This window comes from Callorhinchus milii, unplaced genomic scaffold (genome assembly GCF_018977255.1).
Source record: "Callorhinchus milii isolate IMCB2004 unplaced genomic scaffold, IMCB_Cmil_1.0 Scaffold5, whole genome shotgun sequence".
In the NCBI taxonomy this organism is placed as follows: Eukaryota; Metazoa; Chordata; class Chondrichthyes; order Chimaeriformes; family Callorhinchidae; genus Callorhinchus; species Callorhinchus milii.
Window position 1 is genome coordinate 62,991,125 of NW_024704746.1, and position 27,383 is coordinate 63,018,507.

The 27,383-nt window shown below is 42.6% G+C and overlaps 1 non-coding gene across 1 annotated transcript; it reads left to right on the forward strand.

The window, feature by feature from the left end:
• Nucleotides 1-1,957: 1,957 nt before the first annotated feature.
• Nucleotides 1,958-26,972, forward strand: LOC103176976. Its single transcript, XR_006085156.1, has 4 exons — nt 1,958-2,093; nt 11,382-11,413; nt 18,770-18,797; nt 26,276-26,972. It is a non-coding gene; the product is annotated as an LHFPL tetraspan subfamily member 3 (transcript).
• Nucleotides 26,973-27,383: the final 411 nt, after the last annotated feature.

Sequence of the window (27,383 nt, forward strand, 5' to 3'; positions counted from 1 at the left end):
CATCCCTGGTACGCGTCAAAAGTAAGATTAGAAAAACATTTAACTGCACCTTATTACAAACGACATGAGACTTAAGAGAATCTCCAAAACGATTTTGCAGTTGTTATGAGTAACGACTAAATTAAGTGGAAAAATCGTAGCTGAATATCACACCTTTATACTGCTTTGATATATAATAGGAGGTGAATACTAAGTATTTCCTTACATATAATAACAATGATAATAATCCTTGCATAATGTAGCGCCTTATCACATCTTCGAGACGCTTCAAAGCGCTTCACAGAATATACTGCAAAGTGTATTGACTGTATATTTTGTGGGTGATGCATAAAAGAGACATGTGTAACAATTAACCTTTATCCTATGTCTTGTTTTTGCTCAGAAGGAAACTTGATAAATGTGTTTTCGATAAAAAAACACATTCATCAAGGACTTACGAAGGGATGAAGGGGAGCTTCCAAACTTAGCGCAACACTGCGTCGGACACATCTGTCAGAATAGATGGAGGAGGCAACATTCGGAAGCGCGCATCACGGATAATACGATCGAAGGAGCGACATTTCAGATTAAAACTGAGGTTTCATAACCTGTGTTTAACCATACCCTCAGAATCACTGTCTGAGCCACTCTCCTTGATATCGTGAGCTTGTGACGTGCTCCAGACGAAAGGGCCCTGATAAACGGGAACATTTTACGTTGCTTTGACATTTAGTATGTCATAAATCGGATTGCATTCTGCTGCTGTTGATACGACAAATTTGCTGCAAGAAGCTTGGCTATCCTGCGAGGAATGTCAAGTGTCAAGAGGGTGGGGAGGGTCATGTGTTATTTATAATAACAATAATGATCCTCGCATTTGGTACAGGGCCTTATCACGTCGTTGAAATGTCTCAAAGCGCTTCACAGAATATATACGGCAAAGTGAATTGGCTTTGTTCTGTGTTCTGTGGGTGAAACGCGGCAGCCAATTGCGCACAGCGGTGTCCTGCAAACATTCGATGGATTGAGTGAGCGCATCTTTTTAATATGTACATATACTATTTTTGTTTAAGGGATTATTACCCCTTAACTATTAACGCTAAAGCTAATGCCATTTCATCTGGAATCTGCCCGATAAACCCAAAGTTAATTTGCTCTGACTTTTGAAATATTCACGCTGACATTAATTCAGTGCGTCAGAATCACTTGCGGGGAATCATTGAGATGAGGCGGTGGTCACTGATGCACAGCAGAATGTCACGGTGTCAAAACACAGCCCACAGATTCAAACGTCCCCGAGAGAAATGGAGAGGGTGTGTGGGGCGTACCGAGTGAAGCAAAAGTCATCAGTTTCTACACCTGAACGACACTGCGATAGCGTTTATTAATAATTCTGGATGCGTACCATGTGCAGATTTTGCATTCAAACTTCATTATCATCATAATAATAATCCGTGCAGTTGAGATAGTGGCTTGGCACATCGTCGAAACGTCTCAAAACGCCTCGCCGAATTTACTCTACTGTAAAGTGGATTCACCGTGTCTTTTGTGGATGAAACGCGGCAGCCAATTGCTCAACCACTTTGGCCTTATAAAGCGCCCCTCGTGCAGAGTAGCGCCCCAGAGCGCTCGACGGTGGCGGAGCACGACACCGACCCGGAGGGGATAGAGTAGGGGAGGAAGGGGAGGGGGGAGGTAATTGTAGACACAGTCAAAGAGGGAGGTCTTTAGGCGCGGCCTGAGGATGGAGAGGGAAGGGGCAAGGCGGAGAGATCGACAGAGAGTGTTCCAGAGTTTTGGAGGAAATCTTTTTTTTCCCCCCCGACGAAACGAAAAGAAAACCGTCGTCCCTAACTTCCCAAATTCCTTTCTTACAGCCGGCTGCCTGGTGTTGGGCTGCATGATCTTCCCAGACGGCTGGGACTCGGATGAAGTCAAGCGAATGTGCGGCGAGCAGACAGACAAATACACACTGGGCGCCTGCTCTGTTCGCTGGGCCTACATCCTGGCCATTATTGGGATCCTGGACGCAATGATCCTCTCCTTCCTGGCATTCGTGCTGGGCAACAGGCAAGATGGCTTACTGCCCGAGGACTTCAAGGTGGACAGCAAAGGTATGGCTGGTTCAGTGACCGGAGAGGTTGGGTTAAGGGATTGGGCGTTACAGTAACCCTTTCATTAAAGAAACAGTATTGCCTTTGCAACCCTCACAAAGGTAAAATGCCCAACCCCAAATTACAATGACAAGCAAAGGGAGTTATCGCATGTCAACCGCTTAGGAAATAAATTGGGCAGTAAGTTTCGTCCCATTCAGTGGAGAAGGTAATAGAAAGGGCAGTAGCAGGGGGCCAGAAGGGTAAGTGCCCTCCCCCGCCCCCCCCCCCCCCCTCCAAAACCCCTTCCCCAGCGGTCTATAGGTGTATGTATGATACCAGTACCGCCCACTCCAACTTTCTTCCCACCATTCTCGTGCCTCGTATAATCTCGTGAGAGGGCCGATTGATTTAGTTTGTTTCATTTTGTTGCACGGAAAATTACTCACCATCTTCCAGCAGAGAGGCTGCAAACTTACATAGATAGGTCAGAGATATTAAACTAAAAGTAACGGATGAGTTCTTGACACTTTCCCTGCGGAAACCGTTGACAGGTAGCTTCAATTTGCTGCCGCATTGCCTTCCCCGACCCTTTTGACACAAAGAGAAATAAAGTCTTATTGAGTAAACGAAGGACAGGTTTATTACTTTGCCCATTAAGGATCCTGTTAGTTGTCACCTTTCAGAGATCTTCGCTCTGCTGTAAAATTGGTTCATATTTAATTTATCGCTTTGTTGCGTTCCACTCTTCTTCCAGTTAGCGGCACTTTGGGGCAATATTGTAAGGTCAGAGGTTCAGAAGCCTATTAGATAAAATGCATCAGTCTCCCCTGTGCTCGGTCCCTATCTTCCAGCTAGCTCAATATCAAAGTGTTCATTGCTGTAGACAGCTTCATGTTCACGGTCTGCACACCTCCCCGATGTTAGTAGGTTCTGAAACAGATTACTACTTATTTTGAGCTAAAACTGACAGTTGTTCTGTGGCTGGAATCAAAAATTGACTGCGCTTGATTCAATCGATCCAAACCTGCTTCAGCGCTGCAGAGGCTTTGGTTTCAGTGCAACATCACTGGACTCGCATTAAAGAGAGTTGCTTATTTGACTCTCTCAGACTGTTGGTTGGTTCTGTCCTTGTGTGTTTTGTCAGTGAACTGAGTTTAATAATAATAACAATAATAATAATAGTAATAATAATCCTTGCATTTGATATAGCGCCTTATCACGCCATCGAGACGTCTCAAAGCGCTTCACAGAATATACTGTATATTTTGTGGGTGAATTCTCGGCAATAAACGAGAGCGATCGGTCCCAGAATCCCGAAACTTCTCACGTTCTTAACTTCGAGACCATTAGCTTTCAAATTTAGGACAGCGCAGAACTTTTGGAAAATCCAGAAATTTGGTCAGAATTTGGGGAACAGGGTTTCTGCAGAATTGCCCCCAAATAAACAAGAAATGGGGAGCATGTGTGAGGTTTACCTTGTTATACAGTGTGAATAACCCGGCTCCCCGGGTATCACAAACAACACCCTTCAGAGTACCCCCTGCCACGGGATGCTTTGCTATTTATGAGCTTGCGCTGTATGTATAAAAGTAGCCGTTTCCAGCACCTTGGGACGTCCTCCCGACATGAAAGGCGTTATACAAATGTAACTGTTGTCTGTCTTCGGAACATCGCCAGACTACGGCACTACCTCACCCCTCACGCTGCTGAAACCTGGTCCACGCCTTTGTCACCTCAAGGCTGGACTATGGGAACTCTCTCCTCGTCGGCCTTCCCGGCACCTCTCTCCACACTGCAGGTCATTCAGAACTCTGCAGCTCGTGTACTGTCCCGCACCAGACTTCGCGATCACATCACTCCCACCCTCGCTCGCCTCCACTGGCTCCCCATCCCCCAGAGGATTGATTTCAAGATCCTCATCCTCACCTACAAGGCCATTCACGGCCTCGCTCCCTCCTACCTCTCCAACCTACTATCCCCCTACCTACCTGCCCGTACCCTCCGTTCCTCTGGCTCCGGTCTGCTCCACGTCCCCCGCCCCAACCGCCCGGTGGTCGGGCCTTCAGCCTCTCAGCCCCCAGGCTCTGGAACTCCATCCCCCAGTGCCTTCGCCGCTTCCTCCCTTTCCTCCTTCAAGGCCGGTCTCAAAACCTTTCTCTTTGACCGTGCCTTCAGCTCCCCTCGACTCTCTTCCCCCTTCTCGCTCCCTCCCATCCCTCCCCTCACCCTGACCATTTCCCCCCTCCTTGCTCCCTCCCTTCCCTCACCCTGACCATTTCCCCCCTGCTCGGGTCATGACCCAACTGTGCAGCGCCTTGGGACGTCCTCCTGACGTGAAAGGCGCTTTATAAATGGAATCTTGTTGTTGTTGTTGTTGTTGTTGTTGTTGTATTTTGTTGTTGTTGTGACCAAGGTGGCAGTACCTCAGGGAAAGATGAAGTGGTTCGAGATTCATTGCATAAGTCGGCTTGTTATCAAAATAAACTTCCCTAATATGATTGATTGGTAATATGATATGAATAACTGTGACTATAGCCTATAAGATCCTTTGACCTCAAAGCCCGATAAACAGTTTACTGGGCTCCTGGTTCGATGGGATGAGATTTCTCTCCCTGCTAAGTGGAATGACGTTGGTTGTGTTTGTAGCATGATTGTTTCTTTTAAATCCCTCTTTATAAATTGAGATAAATTTATCTTACTAAAATTTATTTTTAAATCCCTTCCTTCCCCGAAGTTCAGGTCGTGCCGGAAGATCTTCCTCTTCGACCGTGCTTACGGTCACCTCACCCCCCCCCCCCTCTGGCTCAGCATCTGTCAAGCGCTCTGAGACGCTAGCCTGTGTGAGGGGCGCTATCTAAATGCAAGTTGTTGTTGTTGTTGCGTCATCGTAAGCGCACTGGTTGAAGTTGCTCTCCGGAAGGATTCATCACCCCTGGGTTTCCGTTGAGGCCCAGACAATGATATCCAGCGCAGATAACCAGTTGGGTTACATTACCCACAAGATTCCTTCTGCCTGATTAAAGGAGGTGACAAGGAAGCCGGATCCATGATTCAAAACCGCACTGTGTTTGTGATGCCAGAGATAGTCTGTCGCCTTAATTTGCTGTTCTTTTAGTGCTATAAAAACACAGCTTTCCAGACGTTTCTCAAGCAGCAGTTTCTTGATCCTTCCCAGCACACGTCTAAAGCCTCAACTCTTGTATTTATGCCGTGCCTTTCACTTAAAAAGAAAATGTCTTGGGACTCGGCCAATGCAATGATGGGGTGATAAGAGCGGAGGGATATGAAGAGTTAAACGTGACCAAAAGCACAGTTGAAGAATCCTGGTTATAGGAAGGTTTTTTAAGGCGGGGAGAGAGGTAGAACTCACAAAACAGATCGCGTTGTTCCTCATCAAAGAGAGATCAAAATCATCCAAAAATATAATTCAAAGTTAATAAATGAGTTGGCCCAATTGAAAATATTAAGCGATTTAAAGTTTTTAATGCAAGGGCTTTAGTGTGTTGAATTCGCTTTTTTTTGCCAATTGTCAGCAGCCACTCACTTGTTTGTATTCGAGCTCCATTTTTTTTTTAGAAAAGAAAACACAAGAGGTGACCATGAGGGTTGTGGTACAAATTTTCTCAATGGCAAGCTATGCGGTTTAAGCTGATTAGACGCCAACAGTATCCTAACGTACACTCTGGGTTCCCTAAGCCTTGGCTTTTGCCAACCTGCGCCGAATACTCTCTGGAATTAGGTAAGCGGAGTCCTGTAGCTCAGTGGTTAGAGTGGAGTCCTGTAGCTCAGTGGGTAGAGTACTCACTTTGCAAGTGAGAGACCTGAGTGCAATTCCAGGCAGAGGGCGAAACCTTAGGCAAGTTTCCTTACTCCACACACCTAATAATAATCCCTCCAAAAAAACAAAACAATAATAAATTGGTCATTTTCAATCTACGACTGTTTGTGGGACATTGCTGTGCGCAATTGGCTGCCGCGTTCGCCCACAAATATACAGTCAATTCACTTTACAGTGTGTTCTGTGAAGCGCTTTGGGACGTCTAGAAGACGTGAAAAGCGCTATATCAAATGCAAGGATTATTATTATTATTATTAAGCAGGATGCATCCCTCCAGGGAGAGAGAGCGCATTCCATTCCAGCAATCTGTCTCTGGGATTTCCACGTGAAGGTGGGATGCAGGGAATTCTCAGCTTGGTTTGGATACTCTTTTCAAGACTGAGGTGGATAGATATTTGTTATAAAGGGATACGGGGCAAAAGGCAGGTAATTGGAGTTGAAGTACACATCAGCCACGATCTAATAGAATGCCAGAACAGGCTCGAGGGGCTGAATGGCCTCCTCCTGTTCCTATGCTCCTATAAAACAGAGCTGCGCTGCGTATTATCACACAGTACAAATTAATTGCAGGCTACAAATTTATATCCTGCCTTTCCCCAAAAAGTAAATCAAGAATTGCAACATGCTACATGCTTCTAGTCATAGTCAGTCAAAACCTGCCATGCTTCATTGCCGACTGTATATTAAATTGTAATCTGCGATCATCTGTCAGACAGAGGATTTAGTTTCTCTGCAAAACTCTTAAAAGCTTTATTGTGTTGAATCTCCCCTGGGATCACAGCATCGAGCAACAACAAAAACAACGACTTGCATTTATATACCGCCCCTCGGGCAGGATAGCGTCCAGGAGCATGCACTCCATCAGGTATGATTGGACTTTAATCAAGATAATAATAATAATAATAATAATCCTTGCATTTGATATAGCGCTTTTCACGTCGGGAGGACGTCCCAAAGCGCTTCACAGAACATACTGCAAAGTGAATTGACTGTATATTTGTGGGCGAACGCGGCAGCCAATTGCGCACAGCAATGTCCCACAAACAGTCGTAGATTGAAAATGACCAATTTATTATTGTTTTTGGTTTTTGAAGGGATTATTATTAGGCTCTGTGTGGAGTAAGGAAACTTGCCCAAGGTTTCGCCCTCTGCCTGGAATTGAACTCAGGTCTCTCACTTGCAAAGCGAGTGCTCTAACCACTGAGCTACAGGACTCCAAGATGGAGAAATACCACAAATCGCAACGATTGATCAAAAGAAAATCAACTCTCGTAGCGTCATTGCAGAACATAGTTGTTTCAGCGATAATGTGTATTATTTGAGAGGTTTTCAGCCAGGAAAGTACTGCACGGAAAACGCTTCTAATCATATCATATAAAGTGTTTGTAAGAAAGAGAGGAAGAAGAACAAAGGAAGAAAGTTCAAACTACCCTCTTAGCTTTAATGAGGCTTTTAATGAGTCAGAAACTGAAACGATTTTACTCAGTATTTTACATATGCACATGTTGTAAGGTTGGACATTTTTTTGATCACTGTGCATTTTAGGGGATGAATCAGTTATATGGATGTGGCCACTGGGATTCATAGAAGAACATAAGAATTGCTAGACAAAAGAAGACCAAAGTCCATCCAGTTCGCCTTTCACCATCCTGGCAGTCGCAGGCACATGTCGTGTCCCAAATATACTGTCTCCCGAGATATTGTTTCCTAAAAGAAATCTATCTTAATTGCTTTTGAAACAATTGACACTTTCTGCTTCCAACGTCTCCCTAGTTGGGTCGAAGTTCTGTTGTGTTGGGTAGTATTGGGATTGGTTAGGAGTTCAATCATGCAGGACGTTTATTGGATTGGTATTGCAGTTGTATTGGATTGGAATAGTGAGGGTTTGAGGGGAGCAGAGGCTTGAAGGGAAGAACGTACCTTCCTGAATTTAACGTTGAGAATTGTGGAAATTGCAAGGAAGGGCTTATTCTTGAATATGTCAAACACAATGTGAGTCTCTGAGTCAATTAAGCAACAGACGTAGAGCCATAACGATTTGGGTTTGAATTCTGGATGGGCCCAATCAGTGCTGGAAGGTTGATGAAATAAATATAGAGGGTTGGATTGACCATCAGTTGTTAGGATCCACAGCAATTGCGAAACCGGTTCCTTACCTCAGAGCTGATGGATGAAGTAAGAGTGAGCAGAACCCGTGCCTTTATAGTTGCAGTCATTATTAGAGAGGGTTCGGAAATCCTGGCATTTGTGAGAGGTACAAAAACAGTCACTACACTTACCAGTAATAACTGAAAAGCACTTTAAGATTTTGCAATTTGATAAGGCCTGTAAAAATGCAAGTTCTTATTTCTTCTCGAGCTTTTATGTTACCGTGGACAGTTATTAAATGATCCGTCTTGTTTCAAACAAGGCATAGCTTTAATTTGTGGTAAAAAAAACAAGCAAAGGCTTCAAACTATAACCCAATCTCAGTAACATGGGAGATTGTCACAGAATGCAAATCTGTAAGTCTGTTTGGCGTTTCTGGCTCAGGGTCATTTGAAAAGTAATTTCCAAATCATTACTGATGCACTCAGCTGGGGGAAAAAATATAAGAGGTCAGAAGTTGGCATTGCTTGATCAAAATGTAATTGAGGTGTCCATCAGTGACTGGTACTTCGTTAGAAATACTGTTGAGAATGAAAGCTAAGTGTTTCTGCTGAAACAGCCAGTCATGAGGTATTTACCGAGTCCTGTAGCGTAGCGGTTAGAGCACTCGCCTCGCAAGCGAGAGGCCCCGGGTTTGACTTCCAGTCGGGGCAAAAACTTAGGCAAGTTTCCTTACTCCACACGCCTCTGTTTACCCAGCAGTAAGTAGGAACCCAGTTGTTAGTCGATTGACGGATCGTAGAAAGGCATGACTGTATATATGTGTAAATTATATTGTATTTTGTATATACAGGAGGGAGGATATTGTTGTGCCAAGCCATAGCCCTTGTTCACATAGCTATAGACGTATGTTTTTTTTTTACAAAACTGCAAAAAAAAAGTGGCAGACACGACTAACTGGCCTTCGCTCTGACTTGACCTGCTCAAACAACTTTGAGAGAATGGTTCCAGGAACTGCTCATTTACTGATAACCGCCACATAAATAACATGCACAAAATCACTGGTAAGCGCAACCCGAGTCCGAGGGCTATTCATAGCCAAAGCACGCTCTCAACCATTCTGAGGGCTATTTTTTGCTTGTATAAATTGGTGGCATGGGATTTCTGCCATGTGCGCCGGTCATTGGCTTTTCAGCTAAAAGTATTTCCTTCTCTGAGACGCCTCTCTTTGCTTTCTGCTTATCCAGCTCCTTAGCCACGTCACATGGGCAAAGCTCAGGATATTTACTGACACGTGAGGAAAACATGTGTAGCCCAGCAAAGAACCGTAAATGTGCTAACAAGGGGGACGTTTGGCACCCCACACCCACATTCCTGCGCTCTCTCCCCCCTCCCCCCATTCCCCCCCGCCCACCCCGCCATATAGTCTAAGGTTCAAATCCAAACCCTATGCCTAATCATTACGGTTACCATGTTCACTATGTGTTTATTTTCACTCTAAGCTTAATAATCCTTGTATTTGATATAGTGCCTTATCACGTCGTTGAGACGTCTCAAAGCGCTTCACACAAAAATATACTGTGAAGTGAATTGACTGTATTTTGTGGGCGAAACGCGGCAGTCAATTGTAAGTAGTAGATAGTTGTTGTTTATGCAATAGAATGTTTGCTTTAAGTTGGAGCAATTTTAACAACAACAATGACAACAACGTGAATTTATATTGTCCCCTTCACGCAGGATAGCGTCCCAGAGCGCTGATTTCAATCGAGAGGTGTTCAATAATTTCAATAAAGTTTGAAGAGCAGAAAAAAACAAGTTCCTCGTGTGAGCAGCAAGAGACACCTATTGTATTTTCAGGGGATCTTTTTCCTAATGAATAATAATAATCCTTGCATTTAATATAGCGCCTTTTATATAGCATTGTTGAGTCATCTCTAAATGCTTCATCCGATATACTGTAAAGTCTATAGACTGTGTATTTTGTGGGCGAAATGCGGCAGCCAATTGTACTCAGCAATGTCCCACGAAAAGCCATGCAGTGAGAGACCAATTATATTTTGGGGGAATTGTTGGCCCAAAATGATCCATTTTCACTGGGAGAATATCCTTTCTCTTTTCGAATAGTGCCGTGGGATCTTTAATAGTGCCTTTGGTTTAAAGTCTCATCCAAAGGACAGCATCTCTGACAATGCAACACCCCCCGCCCCCTCCATTGAAGTGTCATTTTAAGACTGTGTGATGCCAAGTCCCGAAATGGGAGTTGAACCCACAAACCTTCGAACTCAGAGGCGAGATCGCTATCACTGAGCCAGGCTGACACTGTAGCTACAGGTGACGTGAGGTGAGACACAAATCTGTGGGTTTTCTGAGTTTTCCGTAAAAAGTCTCCACATCCTGCATTATAAGAAATAAAGGGCTACCTTTTAAACGAGCTATCGGGAAAAAAATCCATCATTAAGATCCCAGCAGGTTCCCTTTGCTCTGTGGGAAGTAGATTAGAATGATCTGAATTGCTTCTTTGTATTAAAGAACTTCTCGTCGGTGAGGTGGCTTTAATTAAACACAGTTATGGCCAGAAGCTTATTCATTTATCACTCGACGTTCAATGTCAAGCAATAGGGAATCAACCTGGTAATTCACAAGGTAGATTCTTCACATCCAAATGTCTTTCAAAGGGGTTCTATTTTTAATAGACTTTAATGTTGACTTTGATTGGGGGGAGAGGGGGAGATTTCGCTCATAAAATTTCAAAACAACAGGGTTCTAACAATAGAGCAACCTGCAATTTTATATAGCGCCTTTGCCGTAGTATATATTGTGTTTTTTTTTGGGGGGGGGGCCTGACGCACGCGGAAACCCATCACGGCGATTAAGAGTATCCAAACCAAGCTGAGAATTCCCTGCATCCCACCTACACGTGGAAATCCCAGAGATGGGTTGTTGGAATGGAATGCGCCCTCTCTCGCTCTCTCTCTCCCTGGAGGCAGGCAGGCATCCCGCTGACCTAATTCCAGAAGGTATTAGGCGCAGGTTGGCAAGAGCGTGTGCGTTGGGCTAACTGCTGGAGTCTAACCCCACAGCTTGCCATTGGTATCGCTGTCCGGCAAGCTTTTCTGCTGCTTGTCCAGCTAGGAACACCCCACCTTCCCGTTAGCGTATCTCAAAGCGATCCGCGAAGATGATGTAGATCACTGAGAGGGTGGAGCGAAGGGGAAGCTTCAGGATGTTGGTGCTCTTTTCTCAATGTCTCTCGTTTTGCTGAGTTTATCGCCTCGGATTCCGTTTTCTGCGGTGCTGCTCTTTCTTACCTGTGTGTTTACTGCTTCATTCAGCCTCTAACCAGGTCTCGATTTCTTCCTTTCCCCACTGCTTTCACGAAGAGTTGCTCTTGCTGCCACCTGCTGGTGGACAGGTTAGTCTAAGCTTATTTCAAGACAGGTCACGAATTTGTACGGTCAGGAATTGTAAGTAAAAAGCTGTAATAATAATAATAATAATAATAACCCTTGCTTTTGAAACAGAGCCTTTCGCATCAGGAGGACGTCTCAACGTGCTTCACGGGATACACTGTAAAGCGACTATGTCACCTGTTGGCAAACATGGCAGCCGGTGTGCACGCACATCCCTCTCACAAACAGCCATGAATAGTAATAATATTGATAATAATCCTTGCATTTGACATAGCGCTTTATCATTTCATTGAGACGTCCCAAAGCGCTTCACAGGATAGACTGTGCTGTGTATTTTGTGGGCGAAACGCGGCAGCCAGTTGCGCACAACAGTGTTCCACAAACAGCCACGGAATGAATGATCAATTTTAATTGGGGTAATGTTGGCCAAGAACACCGGAGAAACACAACAACAACAACAACAACTTGCATTTATATAGCACCCTTCACCCAGGGGTGATAGTGTCCCAAAGCCCTTTTGTGAGTTTTCATCTTGGTTTCACCTCTGAAGAAACTCAACTCAACCCACTCCCCACCTCTCTGTCTTTCTCTACGTGAAATAGTTTTCTTTCTGGTGAGGTTCCCCCCTCGACCCGCACCATTCTCCACTCACGAAGGACCCTCCAGACCTCCCTCTGCCTGTATATCGCTCTTAAGCCAGCCGGACGTTGAAGGGCTTGTGCTGGGATCTAAGGTGTCTTCTGTGGTCATTGTTTCTCCAGCCTTTCTCCAGACTCCATCTCCGGTTCTACCTCAGGACTCTTGCCCAAATGCCATGATGAGTTGCAACGTTCACTGCAGCGCCCCTGGTGGAGGATGCTGGTACTGCAAGGCACCTCGGGTGTTTTCTTAAAACATTTCCACAATCTTAAGAGAAGCATGTTCATAAAAATCACCCTCCTTTAAAATAAATCCCCATCTGAATCCCTGCTTAATATAGGGCGCTGGCAGTATCAGTGTTATTTGCTGAGATATTGGTCCCGGCTGTAATCTTGTCACATAATTACATTTTGTGAATGAATATCTGCCCAGAGCCAAAAAAAAATCCCTGCCAGAAAATGTATTTCAGCTGCTCCATTTTCTCCGAGTTTTCAAGAAAATGTACCCCGAGTGCATAATTGTGGAAAAATGTATCCCAAAATGCCCTCCGTTCCACCATCGGTGGCCGAGCTTTCGACCACTATGCCCCGAAACTCTGGAACACTCTTCCTCTATCCCTCCGCCTTCCTTCCCCATCTTCAGGTCGCGCCTGAAGACTTTCCTCTTTGACGGTGGCTACGGTCAACCTCCCTCCCCCAACCCCTGTCCATACGTCCATCCGTCCATCATCCATGCTCCACCACTGTCAAGCTCTGTGGGGCATATTTGACAGCCATTTGTTTCAAACAGCGTCACTTGCTTTTACGACACATCGACTATCGCAACACGGAAACAAGCCGTTCAGCCCAACAAATCTACGCCACTATTAATGCTTCCCACCTCTCCTAATCCCCTCTCATGCCCCTCTATTCCTTTTTCTCCTCGTGTACGCCTCTGCAATACCTTGATGGGTTTTTTCGTTTCGACCACATCTTTCGGCAACGAGTCCCACATTCTCACCACCCTCTGCGTGAAGAGGTTCCTCCTAAACTCCCTTTGAGATCTGCCATCAGTTACCTTGTACTTATAATGTTTAGACTGTAGTAAATGATGGTGTTTTATCTCTTGTAATTCCCTCATTGTAGAACGTGGTAGGATTCACGGGGGCACGACTAAACCAGGCTGATGGAAGTTCCTATAACTTACAAGGGCAGAGGGTATTAAGTACCTGCTTAAAAACATTAAGTATAGTAGGGATCGGTACAGATTGAGATAAATAAATATTTCCTTGGATGCAATTATTTCTTTGCTGCTGGGGTTGTGGGTGGGCGGTTGAGAAGAAAATTTTTTATCCACGGAGGGTAGGAGACCAGGTTTATACAGCGGAGATGTGGGGGTGGAATAGTAAGATGTTTTTTTGCTCGAATATCTTTAGGAGCAGGAAGTATATCTGTAGAACTTTGCCGCATAACCGGGGAGATGGGGGAGGGAGAAAGAGTCCCCAATAGGGCAGGTATTGCCTGGTCTGTGGAAGAGTCCTTTGTCACGTTCCTTGCTTTTTTGTGACTCTCACATGAAGCATTTGAAGACTTCATCTTCTGTGAAGGGATTATGTTCGTGTCCCTTCTGTAGTGTAGTGGTTAGAGCACTCGATTGGACCTGGCTTCGATTCCTAGGCTGGGCGAAACCTTAGACAACTTTCCTTATTCCACACGCCTCTGTTTACCTAGCAGTAAGTAGGAACCCAGTTGCAGGTCGATTGGCAGATCGCTTTAGCACAGTTAATAATCCCTCAAAAAAGAAATTTGGACACTCAATCTACGACTGTTTGTGGGACACAGCCGTGCGCAATTGGTTGACGTGTGTCGCCCCACAAAATGTACTGTCAATTCACTTTACAGTATACTCTGTGAAGTGCTTTGAGACGTCTCAGTGATGTGATAAGGCGCTATATCAATTGCAAGGATGATTATTATATTATAATAAATTATTAGGTTTTTAATCACTACCTTAAACTAGACTCCTGTAAAATACCAAGCTGACTGCTCCACTACATCACATTTGAACCCTGAAGTTACTGCATACAGCCACTGCCAAAATGGTTTAAAAAATTAAACAGTGATTCACACTCGGAGCAACAATTTGTTCCAGGCCTGTTTGTGTGCTTACATATGAACCTGGCATGTGCTTTCTGATCGCAGTTCATGATCACAGACTCTACATATTGTATATACTATATATTGTAAAGTGGATTAACTGAGTATGCTGTGGGCGAAACATCTATGAGACATCCTTTTGACGTGAAAGGCACTATTATCAGAACAAGAATTATTATTTATTATTGTTTTTTAATTAGAATGCGTCTGATGTGCTGATCTGTTCTTCATTTATACACGGCTTGGGTTTCTTGAATTAAAGCTGTTTTATCCCATTATCTGTTGGTGGCTTGCAGGTTTGGGTTTGTACAGTAAGAAGCAAAATGGGATCATATCCATTTCACTACAAGAATAGGCATAAAAAAAAGACTTAATACTATTAAAATGAAGTGAATTTTTTGTTTCAACCCGTTGCTTAACAAAACACCGTCTTTGCCCACCAAACATACATTCACTGCACTTTACAATATATCCTGCAAAGTGTTTTGATATGTTGCCCTGAAGTGAAAGGAACCATATCAAACTTAAGGATTGTTATAAAATTTTTAGTGATAGACCTGTGAAATAATACATTTCCTGCCCTGAAAACCTTTTTGTTTAATTTATAAACCTTGTTCATAAATTAGACCGTTGGCTCGAGGGGCTGCATTCAGATTAATTGATTTTCTAAGAATTGTGTCCATAAATTGCTGGTACGCTTTGAAGGACATTGCTTGTGCTGAACAGTAGAACCAGAGGACACGGCCTGCGATTGAACAGAGACAAATGCAGAACAAATCTGGGGAAACACTACTTCAGTGAGCAAGTAGTAAACGTATGGAACAGGCTCCCGAGGGAGACGGTGGAAGCAGAAACTGTCGATTCTTTCGAGAACAAAATGGATAGATATCTGTTAGGAAATGATATCTCGGGACACAGTATACAGTTTGGGACACGACACGTCATGCGACTGCCGGGATGGTGGAAGGCGAACTGGATGGACCCTCGGTCTTCTTTCGCTCATAGTGGGAGCTGTGGGATGGGGGAATTGGTGAGCTTCTATAAGGGACTTGGGGGAAGCTGCAGGAAGGGTGTAGGGTATGTGGATGAACCCCGTGATTCTTTTGTATGTGTATTTTTGTTGTGAAATTCAAATGAATAAGGGGCCACTGTTACACTCTTGGTAGAAAGATGAATTTATTTGAAGACTCTGCCACCTGGTGACAATCAGCTAAACTGCACCTCGGATCATTCTGTCTTGACAGAGCAGTTGTAATATCGTAGGAAAAGACTTAATGTATACGTAATCAGAAAAGTACAACTAAAATAGACACCATTTAATAATTAGATTTCTTTAGGTCAAGCGATTCACTGGTTGTCATCTGTGTTCTAGCTTCTGGGCCTAGAAAAATGAATCAATCTTCAGTTCATTTGCCCAAATAATTTTACGTATATCCTGCAAAGCACCTTTAATATAATAATAATAATAATCCTTGCATTTGATTTAGCGCTTTATCACATCATTGAAATGTCTCAACGCACTTCACAGAATATATTGTAAAGTGATTGACTCTATTTTGGGGGCGAAACATCTATGACTATGAGACGTCTACGAAACATTTTTCTGACATGAAAGGCACTATATCAGATCAAGAATTATTACTTCTTATAATTTTTTAAATTAGAATGCATCTTATGTGCTGATCTGTTCTTCATTTATGCACGGCTTGGGTTTCTTGAATTAGAGGTGACATTTCACACGCCAAATGATAGTTGATTGATTGATGTTGAACTGATTTTGCACAGCTCAGAGGAATACAGATATGAAGTATGCAAACTTTCAGATGAGTTACGGCTCTTTATAATCACAATCTAAACAAAATTGATCACTCAATCCACGACTGTTTGTGGGACACTGCTGTGCGCAATTGGCTGCTGCGTTTCACCTACAAAATCTAGATCTAGACCTTGTCGGTGCAGTCAGATAGCACATTAATGAGGTTGTGCCTTTGTGGCTATCAGAATCAGACTTGGATTCATTAACTTCTCAGTGCCTGAGGTACAAGGTCACAAGTAGGTTATGAAATGCTTACAAGTGGGATAAACTTGAGGAGTCCTGCAGCTTATTGGTTAGGCTGCTCACCTCGCAAGCTAGAGAATCCGGGTTCGATTCCCGAGCAGGACAAAACCCTAGACTGGTTCCCTTACACCGCACGACTCTTGTTTACCCAGCAGTAAGTAGGAACCCGGTTTTTAGTTGATTAGCGAATCGCTTTTCGGGTGTAATCCCCTCAAAAAAGAATTGGGGCACTCAATCCACAGCTGTTTGTGGGATGTTGCTGTGCGCAATTGGCTGCCACATTTCGCCCACAGAAAAAAGAGTCAATTCACTTTACAGTGTATTTTGTGAAGCGCTTTGAGACGTCTCAGTGATGTCATGAGTTGCAAGGATTATTATTATTATTAAACTCCACTCGACAGATAGTATCTACTCTGACGCTAACCGCATGAAGGGTGTTAGCCTGATGCTCCTAATCTGTATTCAGTTTACATCGCGGCTTATAGACAAAGCAGCATTAACTGAATAAAGAAGGGAGTTCACAGTGGAAGAGACTGAAACAGTTGCATTAACATGTCTAATGAGAAAACTACAGAGCCGTCAGAGGTTTTCTGACGAGCAATAAATATTTATTTTGGTTGAATGCTTCAAATTCGTATTTGGAGCACATATGATGCCAGTAAAACTAAATGAAATAAATCTATTTCACAACTGCTAAATACAGGAGCCATTTTACTGGATATTTGCATGTGCTTCCCATAGAATAGTTCCACATTGTGCATCAGGGTCATAAATGTAAAGAGATAATATTATTATACTTATTTGGTCACTCAATCCACCTCTGTTTGTGCATAATTGGCTGCCGTGTTTCGCCTACAAAATACACAGTCAATCCACTTTACAATATATTCTGTGAAGCGCCTTGGAGACATCTCAACACGTGACAAGGCGCTATATCAAATACAAGGATTATTATTATTGTTATTATGAACGTAAAGAGGAATTAGAATTTGGAAGTTGGTTCTTTTTAAGAATTGTACAAAACCAGCTTCCAAATGAAAACTTTTACAGTTCCACACAATAATTACACAATAATAATCCTTACACTTGGTATAATGCCTTTCACATCAGGAGGGCAACAACAGCAACAACTGGCATTTATATAGCGCCCTTCACCCGGGATAGCATCCCAGAGCCTTAAGGACGTCCCAAAGTGCTTCACGGGATTTTTACTGTAAATAATAACAATAATAATCCTTGCATTTGATGTAGCGCCTCATCACGTCTTTGAGAACGTCTCACAGTCCTTCACAAAGTGGTTGGCAAAATGTAAAGTGCAGTAGCAGTGTTTTATGGGCGAACATAGCAACCAATTTGCGCAAGGCAATGATCCACATACATTCATGAAGACTTTGTTCATCTGAACAATTTTATTTGAGGAATTATTGGTCAGGATACAAGGAGAAACTCCCTGCTCTTTTCTAATAGTGCCATGGGATCTTTAACGTCCACTTGAACAAGCAGCCGAGGCCTTGGTTTAATGTCTCACCCGAAGGGCGGTCTGAGAGTTTAAAACTAAATGTTCTCACAGCTAAAACCAGGTGTCATTTCTGGCCTGTAAAGGAGACAATGTTGTATTTTGCATATACAGCAGTTTTCTACTCAGTACACACAAAATCTGAATAGTTTCCAAAGGAAAACAATGAAGAGGTGAGGAGGTGAGACAACTAAGGATTAAGATGACAGAAATGGATGGATACTGGGCGAATCAGTGTGAAGTAACCAGGGTTTTTACTTGGCCTTTGATTTCAGGACATGATATGAATTTTAATAGACCAAACACCGTGGAAATCACAGGTCCCAATAAATGAGTCATGATTACAATTGTACTTTGACTGCAAGTGATCATTATAAGCTGTTCAAATACTGATATGGGTGAGAGTTGTTTACCATCAGTGGTCAGTGTGGTTCGCATGTTGGCAGCAGGCATGAGGAAGGCTGGTTATTATAATTGCTGTGTACTCTGTGAAGAAGATAATTAAGGTAGCAATTCAATCGAGCTTTGCAGATATGGACAGATGAACAAAGAGCGAGCGTATTCGAGCTGGAATTCAAAAGCCTTCGGAAATTAGGGGCGAAACTCACAGCTCCACATCAGCCAAGCCCTTAACTATTTATACTGGATAAGCAGACATTGGGCTTCTGTTGACAAGCTCGAGTTCCACAGTCAAATACACTGTTTTTCCAAAAGGGGGATTTTCGTTTTAGAATTAATTTTATTGCACCCGCTGTATTTATTGCATTATTAAGCACTCCGAGGTGCTGCCCCGCCTGAAGGGGGCGATATAAATGCAAGTTGTTTTTGCTGTTGTTGTGGAGATTTTCACGTACGCTAAGCATAAAAAGGTAACTTACCTTTCCTATTAAAAGGGAACAGATCTGCTTTGCTTTGGTTTGCAGTGTCATTCGCAGCCTCTCCGCTGATTGTATGTTTTATTTCTAGGTGTGAGATAATTAACCTCTTTTACCGTCTTGTTCTCTTGCAGATGATGGAAATCCTTAACAGGCAGTGAGGTAGGTATGTGTTTCGAAGAGTGACAGCAAGCAAATTGCAGTTGTGTTTGTCTGTTTATTCTTTAACCGCTCTAAGACGCTAGCTACCCTGAGTGAAGGGTGCTGTATGAATACAACTTTTTGTTGCTATTTGCCACGTAACTCGACCGGTCTTGTGTTTACAACAGGAAAGGGTGAAAGGGAATGAACAGCAGATTAATCTGGTTTAAAAAAATCCATGCCAAAATGGATAAATAATATTATTATAGTATATAGTGAATCTTATTATTGTTAAATAATAACCCTTGCATTTGATATAGCGCCTTATCACGTCGTTCAAAGCGCTTCACACAATGTACTGTAAAGTGAATCGACTGTATATTTTGTGGGCGATATGCAGATATGGACCAGATCCACATAGGATTGATACATAAACCCGCTGGTAAGGCACATGTCCAGCCAACAAGAACAAAAAAACAACAAGATCCCATTCCGAGCAGGTCACCCTGAAGTTCACACACCTCAGGCTAGCTCCAGGACTCGCTATTTAAGATTCCTTTGCAAACCCTGCAATTTCGACCCTATTTGTCTCCTCAGTCCACTGGTGCGCACCAGCAGTGAAGTCTGCTCCGGGAGCACAGATCAATATGTTCCACCTGCTATGGCTAAATGGTTGCTGCACAAGCAGGGTCCAATTCACATTCCTGCTCGCTGTTGCTTGGAATCGAGCAAAATGACATTTATGCCCAGCTTACGCACACGCTCCAGAGAAATTGCTCCATTGCGTACAAAATCCATGACGTGATAAATTGCTCGGAGACGCATCATTACGTTGCTTCCGCAAAGCACCACCCAGATGGAATGATGCCCAGATCTTCTGGCTTTTCTACAAAAGCCCCAAAAGAGGTTTTATCACTGGCTTTTGTGAAGCCTGTAATTGCTCTATTGTTTTTATATAATATTAATAATAATCTTGCATTGGATGCAGCGCTTTTCACGTCTTCGAGACGTCTCAAAGCGCTTCACAGAATAGACTGTAAAGTGAATTGACTGTATATTTGTGGGTGAAACGCGGCAGCCAATTGCGCACAGCAGTGTCCCTCAAACAGTCGTGGATTGAAATGGCCAATTTATTATTGTTTTTTTTGTGAGGGATTATTATCAGGCGTGTGGAGTAAGGAAACTTGCCCAAGGTTTCATCCTGCCAGGAATCAAACCCAGGTCTCTCGCTTGCAAAGTAAGTGCTCTGACCACTGAGCTACAGGACTTTTCCATCCCTTTCCTCTCCCACGATCTTCTCTGGGAATGTCTAGTCCCCCCTTGGCCAATACTAGCATTGCCCTTGGTTCAAGTTTTGCCCACAAAATATACAGTTATTTCACTTTACAGTATATTCTGTGAAGCACTTTGAGACATCTCGAAGACGTGATAAGGTGCTATTTCAAATGCAAGGATTATTATTCTAAGTTAGTAGATGGAGAGGCTGCCACAGCATGGCAAGAACCATAATAATAATAATAGTCCTTGCATTTGATGTAACGCCTTATCATTTCATTGAGACGTCTCAAAGAGCTTCGCAGAATATACTGTAAAGTGAATTGACTGTCTATTTTGTGTTCGTCATCCCAATTGCTCAGCGTCTTGAATGCCAAACCCCTAACACACAAGGTGGACCTAGCTGGACACGCAGTGGAAAACTTGCCCAACCACGCGTGCATAAATGACACTTTGTGCAGTTTTAGCTGGTGGAACACCCACACTACCTTAATGCACATTCTGGGACCACCAAGTCTTGCCTCTTGTCAATGTTTGGCTAAACTCTCTGCGATTAGGTACTTAGGGAAACAGTGAGTGAGTTTTCACGCCAATTTATAGGAAGAATCCTTGCATTTAATACAACATCTTTCACGTCAGGAGGACATCTAAAAGAGCTTCACAGGATATACTACGAAGTGTGGTGACTGTGTATTTTTTGTAGGCGAACACGCCAGCTCATTTGTCGCACGGCAGGTGTCCCAAAATTTCAGACAAAAGGGAAATTTCCTTGGAACGCGTGGAAAGTAATGGATGGAATGTCAAAGTTTTAGATACAAATAGCAAATGATTTAAATGATTTACATAATTAACTAAGGTTTAACCATTCCTCTTACCGTGCTGAGCACAAACTAATTGGATCACGAGGTGCTCCATCTCGCAACCCAGCTATCATCTGACATTCACGTGAGGGAGAGACAGGTTAGGAATTTGAGATTATTGCCTTCTAATGAGGAACAATCTGTCACTTGTGCTACTTATCCGTGGCGCTCTCCCCTCCCCCTCCCTCCTCCACATTTCTCTGCTTTACTGCAGGCCAGTCATTTCCTCGTACAGGCTTGTGAATTCTCGTGGGTTGTGCGCCCTGCAACTTGTCTTATGTCACTTCATCCTGTCCTCAATGAAATGAAATGACCCACAGTCGCCCAGCCCAAAGAAACAGGCAAGAGTGCTCTTTTTTTTCTCAGAGACCCCTTCTTACTACAATTTTGAATATTTTTACCTAGGTATAATAATAATAATAAATAATAATAATAATTCTTGCCTTTTTTATAGCACCGTATCGCGTCGGAAGGACGTCTCAAAGCGCTTCAACAGGATTTACCGTGAACTGGATTGACCATATTTCTGTAGGCAAATGCGGCAGCACAGTTGCACACAGCAGTGTCCTACAAACAGCCATGGAGTGAGTGATCGATTTTAGCTGTGGGATTGTTGGCCAGGACCCCAAGAGAAACTCCCATCGCTTTTCGAATAGTGCCATGGGATCTTTAACGATCGCCTGAACAGGCAGCTCATCCGAAAGATGGCACCTCTAACAATGCAACACGCCCCCCCAGCACTATATCACTATACTGTTTCTCTTCCCTCTCACCCCCATTCCACAAACTGAGTGTCTAAATATAATTGCCGTACTTGGTAACTTCATGAGTATCAGTGACCAGAGGGGAGAGACGAGGTAGAATTTTTTGTTTACACCCTGAGTTGTTACCATCCGGAATGCATTGCCTGAAAGGGTGTTGGAAGCAGATTCAATAATAACTTTCAAAAGGGAATTGGATATGTACTTGAAAAGAAAAAAATTGCGAGGCAATGAGGAAAGAGCCAGGGAATGGGACTAATTGGGTGGCTCTCTGAAAGAGCCGGCACAGGCACAATGGGCCGAATGGCCTCCTTCTACGCTGCGAGATTCTATGGGAAATAGTGGGAATTATGTTTCCACTAAAACAAAATTGAAATTGCCCAAATTATTCCATGTCGTACCTTTACATCGGGCCTATCTCCTCATCAGTGTGAATTGCGTTCAGAGCCAAATATAAGAAGAGGCAAAGGACAACATGCTAAGCCCCAACTTCCTCCTTGGCGGCGTGATTGATCACACTGTTAAATCTTCATCTTCAACGGATTCTGCAAAGCAGAAATGCATTTCATACTGAATGATACCCGCTGGGAGTGTAATCGCGCCATTTATCAGACCACCTCTATTAAGCAAAGCCTATCTGTACTCATTTAAAGATTGCAGGTATCCATGATGGCATCTCCTTTAATGGAATCTCCACATTAATCACTTTCTCACTATTTAGAATCAACAGTATATTTTCTTTTCTGATTAGATCTTTGTTTCGTGCACTTCTGAACTACGCACAAGGTCTTTGCTTAGCATTTACCAATTGTGCCGATTGCAAATACATATTGAGGTAAAAATTGCGACTTGTGATAATTAACACATCGATTTTCACCCCAATATGATACTTTTTAAAACTATATTCAATATCACACACAAAAAAGAATTATTACCAATTAAGGACTTATTCTTAAAGCTTTTTCAGATATGCAAAACAGTAGCCAGAATTTTGCAATATTTTTTTTAAAAAAACAAACTCATTTTAATCAGGATTAGATTTATAAGCAGATCTCATTCCTGTTAGCTGGTCCAACAATATGGAAAGCTTCATAATGCCTGTGATCGGCAGTCAAGCTTTCAGCCACTTTGCCCCCGCCCTCTGGAATTCTCTTTTACAATATATCAGCTCAACCCCCTCCCTCTCTGCTTTCAAAACCAGTCTAAAAACCAAACTCTCTTTGACTGGCCACCTCCCCCTTTCCCCCCATCCCCTCTCAGGTCAGGATCTCACTCCGTCTTTGTAAAGCACTTTGAGACGTTCTCACAATGTGAAAGGCCCTAGATAAGCGCAAATTATTGTTGTTGAATAAATGTCTAATTCCAGCCCTATCATACTTAATGCGTAGAAGATAACAAAGTGGTCGTTGCTATGGAAATACTTTCAAGAGTTTTCTTTCTGGTGAATGTGTTCTTTGTAATAGCGATGTAGAGTGTCTGGCTACACTTACAAACCTTCTGTATTGATAGACCACTGCATTCACCAAAGAGATGTGGACTCAGGTTCTTATTATCCGTCATGATCAGTTTATAGCAAGGCTTTTCCTGCCAGTCATTTCAGCAATAGTGGGGTGACATAAAGAGCATAACTAAAAATAATAATAATAATAATCCTTACATTTGATTTGGAAAATGAGAATAAACTGCACACTTTAGTATTCCTCTGTTGGTCATGTTCATACACCCATATAGTGGAGTTCTGTAGCTCAGTGGTTAGAGCACTCGCTTTGCAAGCGAGAGACCTGAGTTCAATTCCAGGCAGAGGGCGAAACCTTGGGCAAGTTTCCTTACTCCACACAGAGCCTAATAATAATCCTCCAAAACCAAAACAATAAGTGGTCATTTTCAATCTACGACTGTTTGTGGGACATTGCTGTGCGCAATTGGCTGCCGCGTTCGCCCTCAAATATACAGTCAATTCACTTTACAGTATATTCTGTGAAGCGCTTTGGGACGTCCTCCCGACGTGAAAAGCGCTATATCAAATGCAAGGATTATTATTATTATTATATTATGTGCCTTGAGACTATCATTTGGTCCATGTCTTTGCAAACCACATGCTGATGTCCCGTACATTGATTAATGGAATAACTAGCTGCTCACAGTGCTGACATTGACCTTCAACGTGTAAAGATAAAAGGCTGTGTATCCTGCAAGCCATGAAACGTCCTCAGAATGGGCACGGAATCAATTTAAAAATGTTTATGAGATAAGATTAAAACGGCTTAATTTCTTTCCTGCATATTGTGCGTTACCAATCAGGCAGGTTAATGTGCGTTACCATGAAATGGTGATGTTTAGTGCTTTCAAAGGCTGGACGTCTTTACAACTTTGACGCAGAAGTGATGACACAAAGTAGTCAATGTGCCATTGTAAATCCAATGGTCAGAACTCAATCACAGTCATGCCCCAACATGAATAGAACTTTGAAATACCGCTGTTACAGTGAGAACTTAACACTTATGGTGCCATGTAGGAGTTTACTGATCCAGATCTTGTCATGTTTGTGTTTGTTTCACCAATGAGTGTAGTGGAGTCCTGTAGCATAGTGGTTAGCACACTTGCCTCTCGCTTGAAACCTTTTCAAGTTTCCTTACTCCGCACGCCTCTGTTTACTTAGCAGTAAGTAGGTGTCTGGTTGTTAGTCGATTGGCAGATCGCTTTCCGGGGCTAATAATTCCTTCGAATATTGCTTCAAGCCCCACAAAAATAATAATAAGAAGAATTTGGTCTATCAATCCACGACTGTTTGTGGGACACTGCTGTGCACAATTGGCTGCTGAGTTTCACCTATAAAATACAATCAATTCACTTTACAGTATATTCTGTGAAGCATTTTGAGACATCTCAACGATGTGATAAGGCATTATATCAGATACAAGAATAATTATGATGATGATAATGATAAAAATTATTATTATTAGTTGTTCAGCCCTTGTTCTCCTGGTTTGATTTGTGAAAAAAAATCAACCAATTACGTTCACATGTGTCCAGGCTTGCAACTGGCAAAACAAAAATCCCAGGTCTTCAAAACCTTTTATCAGCCGATCAAAATCCCAAATTACAAAGGTAGCTCCCAAATCTAAACTGGAGGATGCGAGCTAGAAGCAGCAAGAGATTAAGGCATTAATTTGCTGAGATTTCTATCCACCATTTGTATACCCAGCGCTTATCTAAATGACTGACATCTTCTGCTATGTACTGTACATGACAGGATCATTGTTTTGCTCCCTCAGTGGTGCTCACCACTCATCAGTATGTGCATTTTAACTTAACAGGAAACGTTTCCATTGGGATATATTTACTACTTGTGGACTTTAAAAGCGCAGTAATGTCAAGTGAGCATTTAGACAGCAGACTTCTTTAGTATAAATACCCTCAAAGAGGCTTCTATGAAACCTATTAAACATCCAGAGTTGTAAAAGATTATAATTAGCTTTAATATCTCCTCCCTGCCCCATTTGTCTGTAGCCAGAGATTGCACTAGTCAAGGTATTAAGAACCCAATGAACAGTGACTCCACCAGTTGGAAGCACAAAGCTTCTGCACATGTTGTACAGCATTCTGCATATCATCCAGGATTAGCAGTAAATTGCTTAGACTTACTCTTCAGTGTAAATGTACAATCCTTCTTTATTGCTCAGCTGAGTCTGGTTCTACTCAATGGTGATAATCTGTTCAACCCTGAATTGGAGTCCTGTAGCGAATTGGTAAGAGCAAGAGAGAGGACCCGGGTTCAATTCCCAGGCAGGGCTGGCAGTGAGTAGGAACCCAGTTGTTAGTCGATTGGCGGATCACTTCTGGGGGTAATAATCCCTTAAAAAAAAGGTCACTCAATCCACGACTGGGACATTGCAGTGCGCAATTGGCTGTTGCGTTTCACCCCCAAAATATACAGTCAATTCACTTTACTATATATTCTGCGAAGCCCTTTGAGCGGGTGAAACATTGAGTAGCTAATTACTAACAGGTAAGTAGCTGGTCATGGTGCTGCACTCAAATTTATATAGTCTTTATGGAGCAGCATTATTAGCCAATATGACAATATATTCTGTGAAGCTTTTGAGACGTCTCAACGACCTGATAAGGCGCTATATCAAACGCAAGGATTATTTTTATTAGAATATGATGCTATCAGCACTTATTTCCTGCTAACTAAATTGTCAGACAAAATACAATGAATGCTCTACTAATACTTCATAAACTGGAGATTGGAGACCAATACTGCCACTAAAATCTTTTCTTTGTCTTTTTTATTTTTCACACTTGTTCTGCTCTTGTTCACACGTGTTCCTTAAGCGCTCCGAGATGCTGCCCAGCGTGAAGGGCGCTATATAAATGCAAGATGTCAATGCAAGTTGTTGTTCTGCTTTTATTTACTGTGTTTATTTTAACAGATCCCTGATCAAGTCATATATTTGTAGCTAACATCAACTGATAAAGGCGTGATAAGTGTTTTAAGATGTGCCATGCATATGGATTGATCATTCCTTTCTTTCCCCCAATACCTACCCCATGTCAACCAGGCGAGGTGCTTTAAGATAATTATTTTATTCCATGCCAGACTGAGAGGAAACATTGCCAGATGTATTAACCGTGTCTGTAAAGTGATGGAAACTGATGATCGAGACGCAAACTGACGAGAGCATAACCTGAAAAACGGACCGGCAAGAACACCATCCACCTTTGTGATGGAAGCTTTGAAGTTTTGAGTCTTTATCAAGATGCATTTTTGTAGAGAAACTTCCTTCTAAAGTGCGAGAGGACATTGCTCCAGTTTCCTGCAGATTCAGACTCCCTGTTTAAACACCCGAGGTGAAACATTTTGTACACGTGTACAGCAACAGTACAGTTATCATCGCACACCCAGCTGAAAGTTTCAAGTCCAATCTCGCTATCCTTCCAGATATTCACGCTGAATATAAACTGGATTTTATTTTTGTCGAGTTTTAACACAATATCTACACTTGTCACTTAGGGTTAGTTTTCTAAAATATCATGAAGCAAGCTGTCTACAGTTAGCATGTCTTGGCAGAGGTATGGGTTATACTTAAGTTAGCAGATGGTTAAAATACAATACAAAATTACATTTGTATAGCACCTTTCACATCGGGAAGAGGTCCCAAGGTTACAAGGCCATTACACACAAGAGAGATTGAAACCATTGATGTCATCCATAGCCCTGATATTTGTGGAACTATCTTGAGCTTAGTTATCACTGTCTTGTTTCCTTTTTAATGTATATATTGACGATTCTTCATTTTACTTCAAAAGTGCTGACTTACTTGTTGAAAGTGGCCTACCTCATAGTATGTAGCAATCATCATGATACCAATGAATATTACCAGCATTGTGATGACTCTTGGCATTGAAGAATGCACATTACACTTCACCGAACTGGTTTTTGAAAAAAAAAGATTATCGTGGCTGTTTTCTCAAGTAAGTTACAAGGAGATCACCGTATTGTACATAATATATCAGTAATATTTATGAATAACAGTGTGTATTTAAGGGGGGGGGGTGTTTAAAGCTTACAAACATGTGAAACATCTGTACAAGTAGTCTGTCATTTAACCAATGATGCAAACTTTTATTAAGCATTTCTAGATTTAAAAACTGGGTTTGGGGGGGGTGGGTGGGTGGGTGGGGGAGGGGTGGAGAGTGTCTTGGTC